The sequence below is a fragment of the Neovison vison genome, chromosome 11 (assembly GCF_020171115.1).
Source record: "Neovison vison isolate M4711 chromosome 11, ASM_NN_V1, whole genome shotgun sequence".
Lineage (NCBI taxonomy): Eukaryota > Metazoa > Chordata > Mammalia > Carnivora > Mustelidae > Neogale > Neogale vison.
In genome coordinates, this window is record NC_058101.1 from 215,102,477 (window position 1) to 215,123,781 (window position 21,305).

General features: G+C 44.6%; 1 long non-coding RNA gene and 1 other non-coding gene across 2 annotated transcripts; both read right to left on the reverse strand.

Moving 5' to 3' along the window:
- Nucleotides 1–10,016: 10,016 nt before the first annotated feature.
- LOC122890784 lies at nt 10,017–10,166 on the reverse strand. Its single transcript, XR_006381206.1, has one exon. It is a non-coding gene; the product is annotated as a small nucleolar RNA SNORA62/SNORA6 family (small nucleolar RNA).
- Nucleotides 10,167–12,649: 2,483 nt separating this feature from the next.
- On the reverse strand, nt 12,650–16,200 carry LOC122890067. Its single transcript, XR_006381037.1, has 4 exons — nt 16,115–16,200; nt 15,089–15,216; nt 14,182–14,349; nt 12,650–12,700 (listed from the first exon to the last, which is right to left on the reverse strand). It is a non-coding gene; the product is annotated as an uncharacterized LOC122890067 (long non-coding RNA).
- Nucleotides 16,201–21,305: the final 5,105 nt, after the last annotated feature.

The window sequence follows — 21,305 nt, forward strand, 5'->3', positions numbered from 1 at the left end:
TAAATCTGGGGTAAAAAAAATGTAAAAAGGAAATTCCACCACAAAATGAAATAAACATACTTCTTCAGTGACCACAGAAAAAAAGGAATCAAGAGGTTTCCCAAAAGAGTTTACAAGAGCTAGGTCTTACATCTAAAAGTGGCTTTTACCAAGTAAAACTAAGAAGTGGAAAGTCTTCAGGAAACACAGGGACATGAGAGAACATGCTGAGGAACACAAGTTTAACCCGAAGGCGCATGGTAAGAAGTGGCAAAGATGAGCTGGTAGGTAGGACAGAGCCAGACCGTGAACAGGCCTCACAGGACCTTCAAGGAAAAAAGGCAATACCTCCTCAGGCAATCAGGCAGCCATTAGGCAGCAACCAAGAATTCTAGTCAGACAAGCTACATGAGCTCTATGTTTCCTACAGAGATCACTGGACACCTGGCTGAGCAAAGCTACTCCAAGAGTCCAGGTGTAGGTCTGTACTGTAGAGATTTGCAATTAATGAAGTTCACACTGAACTGAAAAATTAAAGAATGAGGACTTAAATTAAGGTGGTAGTGACAGGAATACAGGAGGAATCAAACAACAGAATTTGGCATCAGACTGCTACAGTGGGTGTCTAATGATGCGTACAGACTGGTGGTTGTAGTGATGGTAATACCCTTTTCAGGAAAAAACCTTATTAAAAACAATACAAACGTGAAGTTGGAAAAGATCTGAGTCAAGTGCAATAGTACAATATAGACCCAGCTGGAAATGTAAACTCTAAGGCTCATTTTGTTACCTGCCAAATGGAGCGAAGTATCACACCCTTAAAAGGATTAAATGAGACAATCCATGAAATAGGCTTAATATAGTGCCTATTTATTAAATGCAGGTTAAGTGGTGGCCCTTATCAGCATTCGTATTAGGGCGAGTGTAGGTTACAGATGAAGACTTGATAAGGTGTCCCACTCTTCTTCCTGTTACCCAACGAAGCTCCTTCTCGGTCTGTTGTTCCGATTACTCCCTCAATAATGGACATTCAATAAACACTAAGCATGAAAAAGTGCAAATGTACACCTGTTTTAACAAAACCAAACGTTACCTTGGGGCATCACACAGTATTAACTATTTCAGTAATACACTTTCCAAAAAAAAAGAAAGAAAGAAAGAAAGAAAGAAAAAGAAGAAGCAAAGCACTGAGTCTTTCTTTTAATTAAACAGCAAAGACTATGATGACCCGTAGGGCTGTAGTACACGATTATGTAGGGAGTACACCTTCCACAGTAGGTATTTTGACAGAAAACTCTTATCTTAAAGATCTGTAAATAGGAGGATTACTGCGTCTAGTCATCTGGTCAGTCTGTGATGAGTTTAAGTTCTTAGACTGGGAAAGAGAAGACAAATATATTTAAGTCCATAAATGAAGGATTATTAGTGAAGGATTTGAACATATAAAGCTTAATTATAACTTAAATAAGGAGATTTCCACTGTACATACTTTTTCTTAAAGATTTTATTTATTTGAGAGAGAGAGAGAGCACAAGCAGGCAGGGTGGCAGGCAAAGGGAGAGAGAGAAGAAGGCTCCCCGCCTAACAAGTAGCCCGATGAGGGACTTAATCCTAGCACCCTGGGATCATGACCTGAGCAAAAGGCATCCGCTTAACTGACTGACCCACCCGGCATCCCCAACTACACATACTCTTGCCAACAAGTTTTAACAGAGAAAACCTTCCTATTCAGAGATTTGGAAATGTATAAGTAGCTACTGACATATCCTGGGGGTGAAGGAGTGAGACATTACCAATCAATTATTTTCAATAAACTTTAGACAAGTAATTTGGCATCAAGATATTTCATTATTGCATTAGAAACTGCCAAAACTGACATAAATCACAGTATAACTGGAGGAACCAAGAAGTCAATCAGTTCCATGAATTTCAGCGAACTTCAATTAACTGCAACCCAGGGTTTAAAATCCCAACCTGCATATGTGTCTACACATACATAATATCCTTCAATGTGATATTTTTAAAGCTTTTATCCACAAAGTAATGGCAATAAACAGACACTGTGTATACTGATACTTTAAAGACACCCTAAACCACTGAGAAAAAAAAAAATCTATGAAACATCATTACATTGAATTTCACTTAGTCTGGACAGCCACATTCCACAATCCTCACAAATGTTCAATAAAGAAAAAAAAATCACTCTAATTGCAGAATTTCATGCTGCTAATATTCACCAAAATCAGAAATGAGTTCTTCATAAAGAATGCTGAGGTGTTCTTTGTACATTTACAGGCTCGGTAGACAAGAAGAGAGGCCCTGGGGTTATCAGGAGTGGTCTATTATGTACTTATAAGTTGGGGAGGGAATAAGTTGGGGATGGTGTCAGTCTCTATGGAATTTTGGAAGCAAGTTTCTAGGACCTTGAGAGGCTAGTTATTGTTTTGGGGAAAAGGTTATTCATGACCAGTAATTAAACCTTTATGTGAGACCCTTTCGATGTCTACCAGTGGGCCATATGCTTGGGAAAGTTTGTCAACACTATCTTGGAGGTTTAGATATAAAGTTTCCAAAGGAATTGTTAAAGTAGACTTATAGGATCCTGATTGGGGGTAGGGGTCAGTCAGGCTAGGATTGCCTTTTGCCCTTAGCAAAGCCTTAAGGTGGGGGTAGTTGAGTCCCTAGAGGAGGGTCACTCTGCCTGTTTTAAGGGCTTGTCAGTAGGTAAGAAAATTTAATAATTCTTCTTCTGCCTCTGTTTCCCACATCATTCCCCCATGAACTATGTTGACCCTTAAATCTTTAAGGTAGTTGAAGATGGAAGGTCTCATCTTCTGTAACTTCTTCCTGCTGAATAGGGGTGTAGAGTTGTCCCTACCTACTTGGGTCAACATTGATCAGTTGAGGAACGTGTAGGGAAGTTACAAAAGAGGGAGGCAGCTGAATCCAGGGCTGACAGTGAGGAAGTGTCTCTGTGCATGGTAAGTATCATCTGTCGTCATGAAGTCATTGCAGCAATGGAGCTCGGCACCAAGCAGAGAAACACTGAAAAAGGCAACACTTTAAGATTATCAAGGCCGAAAGGATGAGAACGCCAAAAAGGAGATATTTAACTGTTGTCCACAGTCCTCCTTTGAACCAGGACCTTAACCAATCACTGAGAAAGAGAGAGAGAGAGAGAGAGAGAGAGAAGAGCGAGAGAATGAACCTGCAGAGCCTCAATCTGGGTATTCTTATCTTTTATTAGTCCTGTGAGATTTCTGTGATATTCTGGGATGTACACAGAACATTCTGCTTTGATAATTGCACATGTGTCACCCTATGCTGCTGTCAGGACATCTAAGGCCATCTTGTTTTGTAGGACTGCCTTGCGCATCTGTGAGACTTTGATAGTAAGTAAGGAGATGCTATTTAGTGAATCACTGAGTGCCTTTGCAGTATATTTATTAAGGACTTCTACATGCCAAATGAAATCCTCTAGTCCCACAGATGGAGCAAAAATGGATGTGAAGTGATCATACCACTTAAAAACAGATCATGTCCATCTATGCTTTAAACTGGGAGATTAGCTGGAGTAGTGATGATTATAGTATCATGCTCATGAATCCAGGCAAATCCTAAGGTGCAGCGACCTATCCACCCTGGAGGAAGCCAGGGCCATAGGTTAGTTCCACATATTCAGTGAGTTCCATCTGGGGCTGTCCATCTAATGCCAGGTCACCTTACTCAATCAGTAGCAAACCTGCCAGTAGCCTGGAGTACTATTATTTCAGAACGCATTTCTAATGATAGCCGTCCCAGATGTTGTGTGCATTTTGCCCATGTATCATATGTACGATTTCTTTGGTCCTGGCCTAAAACTGCCTTTTGACTGAGCTGTCCAATGGTGGGTAGGAACCACAAATATGTATCCCAAATTTGATATATGCCATCCTTGGTATAGCGATGAGGAGGGTTTTGTAGCTTAGGCTTAGGCCCTAGTTGGTGGGTATTAATTTGTGGGCTTGTAAGGTCAGTTAGGACTTTAATAGTTTGAGAGTATGAAAAAGCTTGGTCATGGGGTCCTGGTGAATTCCATGTTTCAATGAGGATGGGCCAGGAAGAAACATCTGGATTAGTGATAGTGTTATCCTGGTACATACTGTCTCCATATATTATATCTGAAATATAATCCTGCAGAGAATGCCAATCAGTGTACTGTAAAGGCAAAACACACCAGGGTAACCTGGATGTACTTGACATAGGCAAAATTCCACATATCCAACAAACTGATTATGTAGTTCAGTATAAGGCTGTGCCCACTGTAGAAAGGAACTGTCAGTTAAGATAGGTGAAAAAAAGATAAAGAGAATTACAACCTTCATTTTGGCTTGAAGAGAAGTTTGAGGTCTTCTATGGGCTCACAGGAGTAAGAAGGCACATTCATTTGCTCACTGGGTCCCTGTGAAGGAGGTTAGGGTTTTACTCTAGATATATGCACCCAGGAAGAGTGTCTATCTAGCTTTCCCGCAGTGGGAGTACGCATGGGGAGTATGACCCGATATGGACATTTCCATTTTGGATGTAGGCTTTCTGTTGTATGTGACTTCCATTTTTTTTTTTTAAATAAACCATGTCTCTAAGATTTATATGGGGTGGGTTTTCAGCTATAATTAAATCGGGTTTGGGGAGTACATGATTAGTATCTTCATTGAGTATCTTATAAGTTAAACCAGCCTCTAGTGAGTATTTAATAAGGCATTATAATCTTCATCTAATAACAGATCTATGGAAAGAGATATTTGATATACATATATATAATAACTCATTACTACATAATAATAATAATCATTATTATATAATATTATTATGTAATAAGTCAAAAGGGCTGAGTCCTAGAGGTTGTTTTGGAGTAGTTCTCATCGTGAGAAGTCCTATTGATGGGAGAGTAATTCAATTTTCCTAGGTTTATAGACTAAGCTTAGTAATATGACATTTTAAAGTATGATTAGTTTTTTCTACCTTTCCAGAAGATTGTGGATGCCAGGCTGAATGCAGGAAATATTTAACTTTTTAAGGCTTTGGCAATTGCAAAGTGCTAGTGGGCACTATGGCACACCTAGATTTTCTTACTCTTTTCATGAAAACTACTGTCATCAGTAAACCAACTATAATTTGTATTTTATACAGGGGCATCTTAAATCTGGCCAAATACAGTAAGCAAGATCAGTAACATCTGAACAGTTATGCTCTATAGAGAAGTACAATAGTCAAGGTGATAGTTAAGTTACACAATTGTTTGGGAATCAATTCTATTTTCCAGTTGTTTAACCAAGTGCCATGGGCTCTTGTTATAACCCCCCCAGAATAAAAATGCAAGAAGATCCTCTGAATGAGCTATTGTGCAACTTTTCTGAAGTTCACCTCAAATTGTTTAGCTTAGGTAAACAAACATTTAAAGACAATCCAATCTAGAATGTAACCTTCATAAAGGTATTATTAAAACATAATCTTTCTCTCTAAAATAACCCTCATTTCCAGAGATAGCCAAATCAGCACTAGTTTACTTGAAAAACAAGTCCAGTTTTAACAAATGTGGCCTAATTATTTACATAAGCTCAGCAAGAACAGTGAGTGATCATATAGATCTTTTAGAATCTGCTGTACTGGAACTTCTTGTAATTAATTTCTAGGTTGAACTTGTTATAGCCTCTCCAGGCCAGAAGCCAAGCCATGTACTTGCCATCAGACATGCCTGCAATACCTGTCGATTTGGGTGAATTCCTCTTCTTGAGGTCCCCAAGGGTATCCCGAGGTTCCAGCACCTGCCAGGAAGTGACATTCTTTACTCACCTGGTGAGGCTGCTGGGAACACTGTAAGCCAGGTATTGGGCCAACAGTTCCAAGGGGCTTTATGGCTCCAGGTTTCAAAATGGCAACCTTAGTTCCTTAAAGCTGTCTGGTCATATCTGAGTTGTTCTTTTTGTCTTTCTCAGATAGGGCATTCCAGTCAAAGCCTTGGTAAAATAACCCATGTTTCCCATGGTTCTATTACAAGGAGAACAGATTCTTATTGAACTTACTCAAATGACTGATTGCCATGGAGGAAAATACTTACTGAGACCTTTTGAGTTTTAGAGGGTTCAGATAGAGAGAAAAGGTGAATGTTTTATTTACAAATAAATATTTTTACATTGCTGTAAGTCAAGGACCTCTTAAGAAAAAAGTTTCCTTAGTCTGGAAGAGCAAACCTTAGAGTACCATCAATGGTTAAAAGGACAACTCCAACAGAGGAGCAGAAGCAATATTTTCCCGCCAGGAAGGAGGGGTTAAGCAGTCCATGTCAGGCCAAAGAAGAAAGGGAATTTCCTTGAAACAAAGGGAGCTTTGGCAGCTGCCTGGTAATATTCCTCAAAGTCTCCATCTCGAATTAGACTAACCCCAGTTGGCTCCAGTTATAGCCATTAACTCAGAGATGAGTAAGGGAGAAGCCCCCACATCTATGAGGAGAAACAGAGGGAAAATCAGAGTCCCCTTTCCCAGGGGTGACCTAGCAACCTGGGTTTACTAGAAGGCTTATTTACGTAATTATCACCCAATATGTCAGGAGGGAGTTGACTAGCTCACTCGTTCAGGAAAACACATTCTGCAAAACGCCCTTAGGTCGGGGTCCTGGTGTAGAGCAATGATGGCTTAGGCATAAACAATGAAGGCACCCTAGGTTTATTCACCCTGTTTCCTGTACAGGAGATCTAACTGATAGATCCCACTGAGGCCATGCAGTGTTACAGGAGCTCATTCCTCTCCTAAGTTCTGCAATCCAAATTATTTCCAGTGGGTTCAAAGAAATCCCACGGTAGAGTCCTTGGGACTGAAGAAGCCTACTGAAACCATGCTCCCAGAAAAGGAAAGAAGGTCCATTACCGAATCCCCCCTGATGCCTGGGTGGCGTCCCACACAGGATATGTCAGAGCTGCCCATATGTCAAAAGCCGCCCTCAAGAAGGCGTCCCTCAAGACCTCTCTATTGATCTCCACTCTACCTTCTCGGGAAGGCATTCCTGCCATAAAAGGCCCTGGAGGGGTGCCGGCGTCCCTCTTCTTCCCCATCGCATCCTAGGCTACAGATGGGTGCCCGGTGAATAGACTAGGATATTGTGCCATCCTATACTCTAGAAGTTGTGGGGCTGCCCTGCCATTTTTAACCCATGGGAAACAAAAAAAAAAAAAATGTTTGTCAAGGGGAAATTACCCAATTTCATAGCTTTAAGTAGTTTGGAGAAGACACTGACGTGAAACAATAAAGACTGAAACCCATCATGGTCTATGTGACATTCCAACACATAGGGTCCTTACCGCCCACTTCACTAGGAAACAATCCACGGTTGCGTTTTAATTCAATCGGGTACTGCTTTTGGCCATCTCCCAGTGGAGGTCCCATGGCAGGAAGTGGCTAGGCCAGGCATGTGGAGGAGATCACATTAGATCATTCAGGAAGAAACCTCACATGGGAGTCTTAAGAATGGCAGCGGTCCTTCCTGGTGACTTAGGTGGCTGTCCCGTGCCCAAGAAAGCCATCTTTATGTAAGAACAGGAATAAAGAGACGACATCAAGTTTCTGGGTCTTATTACCATTCCGGCCAGCGTACTAACTTCCAGCCAAAAATCTGATGTTTTCTTCCCTGTGGATTAGCCACGGGCTAGAGGATTAAAGCCTGAGCAACTGACATGCAAGTGTTCCAATAAGACCATACTCCTTGAAAAGCCCTGAAGTGAGAGTAAAGGAAGGAGCGAGAACGGACTCACCAACTTTGCACCAAAGCTCAGAGTCCAAATGTAAAGACTCACAGCCCCAGTTGGACGCCAAATGATGAACTTCTAGAACATATGTGAGGTTTAGTGGGGTGAGGTCTGGAGCTCAGTACCAAGAAAGGATTCTTGAGGCCTCTCTGGTGCAAAATGGTGATTTATTAAAGTATGGTGACAGGACCTGTGGGCAGGAAAAGATGCTGCCCTGGGGTTCTCAGGAGTGGTCTATTATATACTTGTAAGATGGCAAAGGGATTAGGGATGGTGTCAGTCTCTAAGGAATTTTGGAAGCAAGGTTTCTAGGACCTTGAGGGGCCAGTTATTTTTTGGGGGAAAGGTTATTCACTACTAGTAGTAAAACCTTTTTGTGAGACCCTTTACATGTCTATCAGTAGGCCATATGCTTGGGAATGATCGTCAACACTATCTGGGAGGTTTAGAGATAAAGTTTCCAAAGGAATTGTTAAAGTGCTCACAGGGTCCTGGTGAGGGGTAGGGGGTCTAAATTTCTTAAAATTGATTTCAACAAAGGACACCTGGGTGGCTCAGTTAATTAAGCTTGAGCTCAGGTTGTCATCTCAGAGTCCTGGAATCAAATTCCACATCCAGCTCTTTGATTACCAGGGAGCCTGCTTCTCATTTCTGCCTGGTCGGCCTCCTCTGCCAGCCCCTCCCCCTGGATTGTGCATGTGCCCACAGGGGCTCTCTGGCTTGAGAGCACATCTGCTCGAGCTCTTGCTCCTGCTCTTGCTCTCTGACAAAAAAATAAATAGAATCTTTAAAAATAATCATTTTGCCTGCTTTTTACTTTCTCAATGTGGTTAATGAAGCTTGAAGTTTCATGTGGCCTGCAATGTATATACTTACATTGGGCAACACTGTGGAGTCAGAACATCAAACAGGACATTTGTCATACCAAGAGCAAAAAAAAAAAACAGCTTTAAATTTACATACACAACACGTTTTAGAGGATAAATATACTCTCCAATCTCAGCTAAGCGCTATTTAAATGCTAACTTGGTGTAACCAATATAAACAAAAATTTACAATCTCAATGTAACTGTTATTTAAATTTCAACATTCCAGAATTAGATTTTTGGAACTTATTATGAATACAGTTTTTCAAACGACAAAAGTGATACCAGCTCATCTAAACTATTGACGTTATAGAGAAGTATACACACACTCACAAAAGAATCCAAAAGAATCCACCATGCTACTGCTCAGAATATTTTGATCACTCATTACTTCCAGGTAAATGTATTAAGTGATATGAAATATTAAAGTGGGATCATACTTTTATCACTTTGAAACTTGTTTTATTCTAATACTGTGAACACTTCCTTTTATTAGATATTCTTTCTAAAACTTCACATTTTACTTTGAAATAATTACAGATTCACAGGGTGTTGCAAAAACAGTATGAAGTCCCATATAATTTCCACCCCATTTCCCAGACAGGGTTGCATCCTCTGGATTACAGGACATCAAAACCAGGAAACTGACATCGGGACGCATGTGTACCATTTTAGGTCACCTACTCACAAGTGTCGATTCAGGTAACAACCACCACAATCAAGATCAGATTTCATCAACACAAAAACATTCCCTCTCAGTACCCCTTTCCAGTCACAACCGGAACTGAATTCACTTAAGCAACTGAATTCAGCTCCCGTCATGATCCCAGAGTTCTGGGATCAAATCCCACATGGGGCTTCCCGCTTAGCAGGGAGCCTGCTTCTACCTCTGCCTGCTGCTCTCTCTGCTTGTGCTTCCTCATTCTCCCCCACCTCCTCCAAAAAATAAAATCATTTATTTATTGTTAAATTTAATTAATTAATTAATTATTAATTAAGGTTAATTTAATCAACCTTAATTAATTAATTAATTAGCCTCATCAGCCCTAACCCTTTGGTGACTGCTAATCTAACTTTGTGATAACAAAAACGTGAATGGCTGCCTACAGTGTGTCACCTGTACAGATTGGCTTTTTCCACTCAACATCATGCCCTTGAAATCCACACTAGTTGCTGCATGCATCCAGAGTTTGTTCCTTCTTAATTGCTGAGAAGTATTCCATCTGGTATGGATGTGCCACTCATGTACTGAAGGACATTTGGGTTATTTCCAGTTTTACCATACGAAAAGTAAAGCTGACATTATTAAGACCTGCAAAATATTTGTAACTATTACACAGTTTTGCATCAATTCCCTGACCTCTATGTAGACAGTTTTGTTTGTTTGTTTTTAATTTGCAGCAAGAATTACTATCAAACTCCACTTTTTGGGCCACAGACCCTTGTGGTCTTAGCAAAAGACCTGCCCCTCATGAAGCATACTACCAACATTTAGTGAGTGCATTGGCCAGGCAGCTATTTTTTGTTGTAATAATGATGTAACAAATGAATTTACACAGAAAATGTATATGCAGAGAACACTAATTCCTAGTGCAAATGCTGGGTCACAAGCTAAAAATATTTTTAAAGGAATTGCTACCAACTGGCCTTCAGAAAATCAAAGCAGCTTATCTTAGCCACCAAGGCTGTTACAATGTCCACTTCTTACAAGATGCACTAAGATTTTTGTAGTCTTTAAAATCTGACTTGCCAACAATGTTGTTTTGTATTGAAGTAATAGAAGTTATATATTTCTCATGTTTCTGGACTTGATTTGTCATTCTTTAACTATCTATTCATATTCTTTGGCCAACATTCTATTGAAAAGTTAGTTCAAGAACCTATCAAACTCGGCTCTAACATACATTACAAAGAAATAGCCTTTAAAACTACATGGATCTGAAATCCAACACACATATTAATAGCCCAAGACAATATCTGACTTTTCAATGTGGACGATAAAAATTTAGTGGATATGGTTCCCCAATTGATTAAGTGCTCTTGTACTACACACAATGTCTTTATTAAGAAATCGCACCTAATTCCAGCTCTAAGTGAAAAAAATGAATGTAGGGATGCCTTGGTGGCTCAGGCACTTAAGCAACTGAATTCAGCTCCGGTCATGATCCCAGGGTCCTGTGATCAAATCCCCCATGGGGCTTCCCACTTAGCAGGGAGCCTGCTTCTGCCTCTGCCTGCTGCTCTCCTTGCTTGTGCTTCCTCATTCTCCCCCACCTCCCCCGACAAATAAAATCATTTTAATTAATTAATAAATTAATTAAAACGTGAATGGATATCACTTCTCTTAAATTCCCTGTGAAATACCAAAACATCAATTTTCTGTAACATCAAAACTATCTCCAGTTTCATTAAGAAACATGGCTGGCCTCTCTTTCGCATTTAAGGTCATCTAACCAATAGTTCCCAATAGTTCTCTTTAGACCAGCACTAGCAGCACTAACATCACCTAGTAACTTCTAATAAATAAATGCAAATTCACAGGCCCCACCCAGACCTACTTCATAAAAAAAAAAAAAAAAAAAACCCGGAAGGTGGTGGGTAGAGCCAGAAATCAAGCAATGTGTTTCAACAAGCATTCCAGCAGATTCCGATACACAGGAAAGTTGGAGCACCACAACATTAAACAAATTTAGTAGAAAGACATTAAATCTGGATTGCCTTCCATACTTTTTCTCTTCATGAAAGACTTTGGCAAAGTTAATCACGCCACAGATACTAAGAATCCAGAGACATATTTTCATTCTCCCCCAAAGCAAAACAAAATAAAACGAAACAGAAAGAAAACTGGAAACTGGAGGTTAGCTTTATTTCCTACAAAAAGGAATCCCTAAAAATATGAAGTGATCACAAAAAATTTCCTTAGAGAAGAAAAACCCAAAATGAACCACAGAGAACCAACAGGTCAGAACTTATGTCTTTCAAACCAGAGACTCAATTAGTTTTGTATCATACACTGCCTGATACCCCCAATCCTACACGGAACTACAACCTATAGCACTTTCAAAATTCAATGAACTAGCATATTAAACAGCACCTCGAAAACTATAATTAAGTGATATTCGACAACTTTTACTTCTAGAAAAGAATGAACAGTGTATAAACCTTCTACCGTACATAGGAAATCTCATCTCTTCTCAGAAAGCAGTCATCAGGTTTATTTTCTCCCTGACTAACCACCAAGTACTCGATAGATTTGAAGATCCAATACTGACTGATAATACTGGCATTCTACATCCCTTTTAATTACCTGTTCCCCGCAAAAGCAACTTCATCTTAAAATGTATTGCAAATGCTCTTAATATGAAGTTTTAAGTAAGATTTTTTTTAACATATCCCTTCTACCAGTTTCTTCTCTCAACCAAAGGATTATTTAAATAGTTTTTCTAAACTGAGAAAGGGAGGGAAAGGAGAGCATGATCTAATCCTGTTGAAAAATTAAAATTTCCCTTGTTTACCTTATGATCTCCACTATTCCTGATTTCTGACTAACACTGCAGTTTTCTTGCAGTGTCTTTACTGACAATTCTTCTTGGACACAACAGTCAATCACTGCATAGAACTGAAATTAAAGCTCAATACGTGGAGTGAATGGTCAAGACTTCCATTTAATAGAATTAATCCACAGTCCTCAACAGAATATACTCTGTGTACAACTTCCAACTTATAGGTATATGAGCACAAGACAACTTACACGATGGACAGCATAACCACTCCATTGATACCCAACATGTTCTGTTCCCATGCTTAAACTGCCTTTAGACACCAGGTCACGTGCACACCCATCTAGTTCCTCAAAACCGATTTTGCGCGTGATGGATCTGCACTTCCTCAGCAGACTTTTAAGACTTTCTTGGCCACGTAAATAACCAAATGGACACCCAAAAAGGATTAGGAATCATCTAGTTGTTGCTCAGGTCAATGTGCTCATGCTCTGAAGCTCCACACCGTTCCAGGAAGCTCTTTCAAGGCACTGCCTACAGCATCCAAGACTCAAGTTCTGGGTTTAATTTCCAGCCCCTGGTGAGATAAACAAAATGAGAAAAACAGGTATATTACTTTTAAGGACACACTTCATAAAGACAACTTTCCCCTATCCTAGTATCATTACAGACACAGGATTCAAGCCCTAGTATGAAAGCTTATTTATTATATAAAACTTTCAAATGGATGGAACAGTTTGAGGCGGGTTCCAACTAAAACTCACCTTCATCTATTCTATACACTTTTCCTGAAGCCCTGTCACTGCCAGGCACTGTACTACACAGTTTAGAAAAATAAAGATGTGAAAAGAGAGGTCCTGCCCTCAGGGGGCACCTGTGTGGCTCAAATCAGTTAAGGGTCAGATGCTCAGGATCTCAGGGACATCAGATGGAGCCTCATGTGGGGCTCAGAGTCTGCATGAAAACTGCTTAAAACTTTCTCTCTCTCTGTCCCCACCCTCCCTCCCTCTCTCAAAATCATTAGGTTGTTTTGTTTTGTTTTTAAAAGGTCCTACCCTCAAAAATGGTAAAATGTAATAGGTGATCCAATAAAACTTCTGTTCAAGTGTTAAATGAATTGTACATGATTTGGAGGGTGAGGCATACCAATAAAAATACAATTGGAGTGTTGCAAAGATGAGCTACACCTCACTGGAGTGATGAAAAGGCTTCCTGAGACATCTAGGAGTCCAAATGGTAGTGAGGCAGGACAAAGAAGCAAGGGAAAGCATTTCAGAGAAAATCCAGAGGAAGAGAAGGTGTGAAGGTATGGAAATGAGGTCCCATGGTCCCAGCCCAAGACACAAGCAGTTGGAAGTAAACACAGACCCCTATATGTGGAGGGCACATCTGGATTGGTGGCAGTCTGCTTGAAGAAATCCTAAAGGAACACAAAAGAACTGAATCAGGAGCCCCTCGTGATGCATGGCATTTGAACATTATTTCAAAGGCAATGAGAGGGGCACCTGGGTGGATCAGTGGCTTAAAACCTCTGCCTTTGGTTCAGGGCATGATCCCAGGGACCTGGGATCCAGCCCCACATCTGGTTCTCTGCTTGGCAGGGAGCCTGCTTCCTCCTCTATCTCTCTCTGCCTGCCTGTCTACTTGTGATCTCTGTCAAATAAATAAGTAAAATCTTTTAAAAAAAGAAAATAAAAAGGCAATGAAAACTGCCACGTAATTTAATTTGACCAAGCAGAGAGAGTTGGATTTGCTTGCCTTGGGCCTGGACGCATAAGGCTGGTGATGGTTATTATACAGTAAATGGTAGTTACCAGCCTGTGGGGTGAAGTGGAAAGTTGTGGATGACCTATGAAGTGAACTAAGAGCTGAAAAAGGATGGAGGAGGGAACAAACAACTAACTTGTATCGGCCTGCCCAACAAACGACCTCCAAGAATCATAAATCCCAGATTCAGTAAGGCCTTTCCCAATGTACCCACAGAGACTAACTATCTCTCCCATGGACTCATTTATTCCATGGGTGTGCCTCCCACCACTGAAGACCGTTTTGTCTCACCTTTTCAACATCCGTTTGGTTCCCTGAAAGCAGGCATTTTCTATCCACTTCACCAATGACTTGAAAGAGCGGTGACTGATAGAACTCTACAACTGAGGAGGCAAAAGCTTTCTCCGTTTATGGGCTGTAGAAAAGTTCCACACACCAGGCTTGATCCTTACACTAGAGCTGAAAGAAGACACCTGTGTTCAAGGATGCAGGTAATTAAAAGGCACCAAGGAGCTATCCTATTTCTAGGATGTCTAAGGGTCTACACGCAGAGTGGAGCTCTAAAATAGTGTGAGGATGAAACAGCAGCACTGGTAAACTCACAACCACACACACAAACACGGATGACTCTCCGTAAGGCAGGCCCAGGAGTGCATCCAACTGGATGACTCCACGTACACCAAATTCACGAACATGCACAACAGCTCCCCAGCAACGGAAGTCAAGAACCATGGCAGAAGTGACAGGAAAAGCACAACAACCAGCATAACTGTACCTCCACCACCAAATCGCTCAGGAGAAGAAAACGTAATTCAGGACAGGCAAATTAAAATCATTCTACACATGGTCAAAAGAAAACGTGTAAACTCCTCCAATACACAGAAAAATCCCTGCTTCCTCTCTTTTTGAGCCCATCCATACCAATAACCCAATGGATACAAGTGGCAAACCAATCCAGCCCATTAGAAATGAGACAAAAACTTGGACAAATGTCCTCCCACAAGTCATGCGGTGAAAAGGACCCCTTTGCACCCAACACGAAATACACACAACCAAAACCACACATCAACCACCTGAAAATACAAAAAAGCCATCCTCAACAAGTTGGAAAGAGGACCTCAAGGAGAGCCCTCCACACTCTCCCACACCTTAAGCAACACAAGTCCTCCCACCAAAGCTATCCCAGATCTTCTAATACCTGGTGGAGGTGCCTTCCCTCACAAGGCAGAGGCTGCCTATGAAGGCTTCAGCGCAGCTTCTGAAGGTGCAGATGCTCAAACCCCAAAAGCCTTTCTCTACAGCAGGTTCTCTGGTCATTCTGGCCTTCTGAGGAGTGAGAAGTGGGGGAAAGGGGAGGGAAGAGACAGGAATCCAGTTAAAAAGGAGAAGAAACAGCAAAACACAGGCACTGGTGAGCCCTTGCAACTTCCCAGGCATCCAGTGCTGCAAACTTGGCTCTGAGACCAAACACCCACCCTTTCCAGGGACCCAAACAGGGACCAGGGAGTGCACGGGGTGCCCCCAAGGGCACCCCACAACCTCAGGGCCCAGACCCTGCTACCTCTAACAGGCGGCAGAGATGGCAGCGGCCCAAGAGAGGACGCGGTGGGCGCGGGGAGCGGGCGGACTTGAGGACTGCAGTGTGGGGCTTTGGGGGGGGGGTATCGCAGAGGAGATGCTGTTTGGATCAGATGGGGCACGCAGAGGCAGCCAGAGGCCAGTGGCAGAGAGTGGGCCGGCTCCTTCCCTCTCCCCTCCCAAGCTGGCTCCCTCCCTCCCTCCACACCAGGGTAAATCTCCCTTTGCCTGGGAGGAATGGCCAATGCGGTGGCAGCGGCGGACGGCTGCTGAGTAGCAGGCGCCAGGGCTGCTGCACCAGAGCAGCCAGGCCTGAGCAGGAGCGACCTGGCCCACTGCCGCCGCATCCTCCCCCATCGCCGAGAATCTCCATTTTAGCATCGCGGGCCTCCCTCAGCCCTGGAGGAGCCACGGAGACTTGTCGTCGCCAGCCCCTTCTTGCTACCAACCCTCCCTCCCCTTCCACCCTCTCAGCTCAGAGCAGGTACCTGATCGGGCTCTTCTTATCGCGCAAGGACAAGGGTTGGCTGTACCCCCGCCCGCCCACCCCGAAGCCCAAAGTGGCGCCACTGGAAGGAGAAATGCCATCCAGGAATTCCTCCCAAATCTGCCCCCCTCCCTTCTCCGCGCCAGTCCTCAGCCCTACCTCTGCCCTTCCTCAGTTGCTGGGCCTCCCTGGAGCTGCCGCTGCCGCCTCTTCCGCAGCCCCCTCCGGCATCTGCGTTGCTGCCATCTGTGCCGGATCCGCCGCTTGAGTCGCCAACACCGCTTGTGCAGCCAACGCAGTCTGCGCCAATGCCGCTGTCTGCACCACCGCTGCTACCGCCGCGGACGCCGCTGCTGCCGCTCCTGGAGCCGTGGACGCCCAAGCGGTTGCCGCTTGTGCAGTCCAACTCTGCGCCAATGTCGCTTCCACCGACCCCACCGTCGTCTGTGCTGCCGCCGCTTCCGCAACCGACAATGCCGCCACCACCAAAGCGACCGACGCCTGCACCGCCACCACTTTCTGCCCAGAGTCCGACTGAACCGCCGACGCCATTGTCTGCGCCACCGCCGCTTCCGCCGGCGCCGCCGCCGACAAGGCCGCTGCCACCAAAGCTACCGCCATTTGCACCGCCAACGCCTGTGCCGCTGACGCCGCTGTCTGGACCTCCGCTGTTACCGCTGCCGCCGCCGACTCTGCCTCCACCGCTACCATCAGCGCCGCCACCGCCGCTTCGCCGCCGCCGTCTGAGCCGCCGTCGCCACTTGAATCCCCACGCCGCTTGTGCAGCCTGGGCCGCTTGCGCCACCGACGCCCTTCCCGCTTGTCTGGCGACGCCGCCACCTGCGCCGCCGCCTCTTGTCCGGTCAACGCCCTCTGCACCGCCTCAGACACCGGTTAAGCCGCCCAGGGATGCCCCGACTGCGCCGTGCCCGCTACGGAGGCTGATGGCGCTGGCGGCGCAGACAGTGGCGGCGGCGGAAGCGGTGGCGTCAGAGGCGCAAGCGCCCCTGCGGCGTAAGCAGTGGCCGCAGACAGCTGCGTTGAGGGCGCCAAGAGGCGTAGGGGCAGATACCTTCAGCTGCATAAGCGGCTTCGGCTCCGAAGGTGTCCAGGGCTCAAGCAGTGGCGGCAGCGGCATAAGCGGCGGCGACGGCGGGGATAGCAGTGGCAGCGGCTTTAGCGGCGGCACAAGCGGTGTCGGTGACGGCTCAGAGGACGCCAACGGCGAAACCACCCATGGCGCCGAGGACGGCGTCAACGGTGCAAGCGACCTCGGCGCAGAAAACGGCGGCGGTGCAGACAGCCACGGCTTCAGCAGCGTCCGTAGCAGCGACAGTGCAGACAGCGGCTTCGGCGTCGCAAGCGGCGGTGTAGATGGAGGTGGTTTCAACGGAGCAAGCGGCATCGGCGGCGGCGCAGGCAGTGTTGTCTGCGGAAGGGGCGGCCACACAGACGATGGCGTCGGCGGTTCAAGCGGTATTGGCGCAGACAGCTGGACTGCACAAGCGGCAACCGCTTGGGCGTTCAGGGCTCCAGCGGCGGCGGCGGCGCCGGCGTCTGCAGCGGTAGCAGCGGTGGAGCAAACGGCGGCGTCTGCGCAGACAGCTTTGGCTGCACAAGCGGTGTTGGCAACTCCAGGGGCGGCTGTGGCGCAGATGGCAGCAACGCAGATGGCGGCGGCGGAGCGGCGGAGCGGCGGAGCGGCGGAGCGGCGGCGGGGGCTGCGCAAGCGACGGCAGCGGGAGCCCGAGGGCCGGCAACTGAGGAAGGGCAGAGGTAGGGCTGAGGACTGTCCCCCAGAAGGGAGGGGGGCCGGTTTGTGAGGACTTCGTGGATGGCATTTTCCTTCCAGTGGCACCACTTTGGCATTTGGGAGGGGGGCATGCGGGGGTAGAGCCCACCCTTGTCCTTGTGCGATAAGGAGAGCCCTACCAGGTACCTGCTTTTAGCTGAGAGGGTGGAAGGGGAGGGAGGGCTGGGGCCTAGAGGGGGCTGGCGACGACAAGTTTCCGTGGCTACCCAGGGCGGAGGGAGGCCCGCGCTGCTAAAATGGAGATCCTGGGGCTGGGGGAGGCTGCGGCAGCAGGGGGCGCCGTCGCTCCCGCTGGAGGCTGGCGGCTCTGAGTGCAGCAGCCCTGGCAGCTCCTCCTCAGCGGCCCTCCGCCGCTGCCACCGCCATTACCATTCCTCCCAGGCAAAAGGAGATTTACCCAGGTAGGGAGAAAGGGAGGGAGCCAGCCTGGGAGGGGAGAGGGAAGGAATTGGCCCATTTCCCGCCACAGGCCTCTGGCTGCCTCTACATGCTCCCTCCAGATCCGGCCAGCGTCTCCCCTGCCGGCCCCCTCCCCAGCACCACGCTGCAGTCCACAAATCGGCCACTCCCCATGACCGCCTTGGCCTCTCTCAGGCCGCTGCCATCTCCACTGCCTGTGGGAGGCAGCATGGTCTGTGCCCAGAGTTTGTGTGGTGCGCATGGGGGCGCCCCGTGCAATCCCCGGTCCCTGTTTTGGTCCCTGGAAATGGTGGGTGGGTGGTCGGTCTCCCAGCCAAGTTTGCAGTACTGGATGCCTGGGAAATTGCTAGGGCTCACCAGTGCCCGTGTTTTGCTGTTTCTCCTCCTTTTTAACTGGATCCCTGTCTCTTCCCTCCCCTTTCCCCCACTCCTCCCTCCTCAGAAGGCCAGAAAGACCAGGGAACCTGCTGCAGAGAAAGGCTTTTGGGGTTAGAGCATCTGCACCTTCAGAAGCTGTTGTGAAGCCTTCATAGGCAGCATCTGCGATGTGAGGGAAGGCACCTCCACCAGGCACTTGAAGATCTGGGTTAGCTTTGGTGGGAGGATTTTCTTGCTTAAGGTGTGGGAGAGGGTGGAGGGCTCTCCTTGAGGTCCTCTTTCCAACTTGTTGAGGGTGGCTTTTTTGCATTTTCAGGTGGTTGATGTGTGGTTTTGGTTGTTTGTATTTCGTGTCGGGTGCAAAGCAGACACATCTCCGATGGAGACATATAAATTGCCATCAGACACATGAAAAAATGTTCATCATCACTAGCCCTCAGGGAGATTCAAATTAAAACCACATTAAGGTATTACCTTACACCAGTTAGAATGGCCAGAATTAGCAAGACAGGAAACAACATGTGTTGGAGGGGATGTGAAGAAAGGGGAACCCACTTCCACTGTTGGTGGGAATGCAAGTTGGTGCAACCCCTTTGGAGAACAGTGTGGAGATTCTTCAAGAAATTATAAATAAAACTTCCCTATGACCCGGCCATTGGGCTCCTGGGTATTTACCCCAAAGGTACAGATGTAGTGAAAAGAACGGCCATCTGTACCCCAGTGTTTATAGCAGCAATGGCCATGGTCACCAAACTGTGGAAAGAACCAAGATGCCCTTCAACGGACGAATGGATAAGGAAGATGTGATCCATATACACTATGGAGTATTATGCCTCCATCAGAAAGGACTAAGGCCCAACTTTTGTAGCAACATGGAAGGGACTGGAAGAGATTATGCTGAGTGAAATAAGTCAAGCAGAGAGAGTCAATTATCATATGGTTTCACGTATTTGTGGAGCATAACAAATAGCATGCAGGACATAGGAGGATAGAGAGGAGAAGAGAGTTGGTGGAAATTGGAAGGTGAGGTGAACCATGAGAGCATAGGGACTTGGAAAAACAATCTAAGGGGTGTGAAGGGGCGGGGGGATGGTAGGTAGGGGGAACCAGGTGGTGGGTTTTAGAGAGTGCAGGGATTGCATGGAGTACAGGGTGTGGTGCAAAAATAATGAATATTGTTATGCTGAAATAAATAAGAAATAAATTTAAAAAAAAACAAAAAAACATTATTCCATTGTGTATACATGTATATATATATATATATACATATCTGTTTATGTATGCATATACTTGTGTATACATGTAGTTTTCCAATTTGGGGCATTGTGAATAGAGCTAAGGACATCTGTGTAATACGTTTGCATAGTTTTATATGAAAAAAAAGAAAAAAAGAAAAGGTTGAGTTTCAAATATGCAATTTAAGAGTGTGTAACTTTGAGAAAGTAATTTATAACCCTATATATTATACAGTAACTAGGTGGTACAGGAGAAAATACACACATTTTATCTCAATAAAATGCATTTTATAACTTTTATGTAGAAATATGTAACATTTGATGTAAAAATGCATAAATATTAAAGTATTAAGTAGAGCTGATGTTATTCCCAGTTTACAAATAAGAGCATAATTTAATGATTGATTTGTCTACAGTCTGACAGTGTTTAGATGCAACAATTAAAACCAAGCTCAATCTTTTGTCTCGATATCCGTTTTACATCACATGTCTATGATGCGTAGGCAGAAAGCATGACACAATTTGAATCCCCATTTTTCTATGTATTTAATAATCTTTCTTGATTTGAGTGTATTGGGGAGCTCGAGTCATATGAAAGCATACATTTGTGAAAATTTCACATTTCATTTTTGAAATGAAAAACAACATTTGTGGTAAGAAAGCCAATAGAATTTTGTTGCACTCTTGATGCACACTCCATGGAGTAGCAGCTAAAAGAGAATCATTGTATAATTAGAAAATAACATCAAAAAAACATTATTCATTATTTTTTCACCACACCCAGTGCTTTAGAATAATGTTTTTCTGAAAATAAATAAATTGGGAAAAAAAAGAAAATAACATCAAAATTAAACAGCAGTAAATAAGTAAATAGACATATGCATTCCACTACCCAGGTTAATAATTAAAATACAGTCATATGAAGTGTGCAAATATGTGTATGTAGGGGGGAAAACAGAGTGAAATGTAGTCTCAGGAGATCTGGCCTTGATGTTTAGGCTACCTTTCAAAACCCAGGGGAAGGATCTACCTTCTATAGTTACCACATTATATAGTTTAAAACTTAATTTTCTCAAGAAATTACACAATACTCCAGCAAAAGGGAAGTATAGCTATCTATACACTAGGAAAAAAAAAAACAAACAAAATACAATTAATTAAAGCCATTTCCAAAGAACTCCAGATATAGGTTGAGTGGATAAAGACGTGGACAAAAACGGTCATTCTTATGTTTCCATATGTTAAAGAACTGAAGAAAAACCATGTTTAAAGAATACACCGGGGTGCCTGGGTGGCTTAGTGGGTTAAAGCCTCTGCCTTTGGCTCAGGTCATGATCCCAGAGTCCTAGGATCTAGCCCAGCACTGGGCTCTCTGCTCAGCAGGGAACCTGCTTCCTCCTCTCTCTCTTTCTGCCTGCCTCTCTGCCTAGTTGTAATCTCTGTCTGTCAAATAAATCAATAAAATCTTACAAAAAAGTATACACAGGAAGTAGAAGAATGGTGC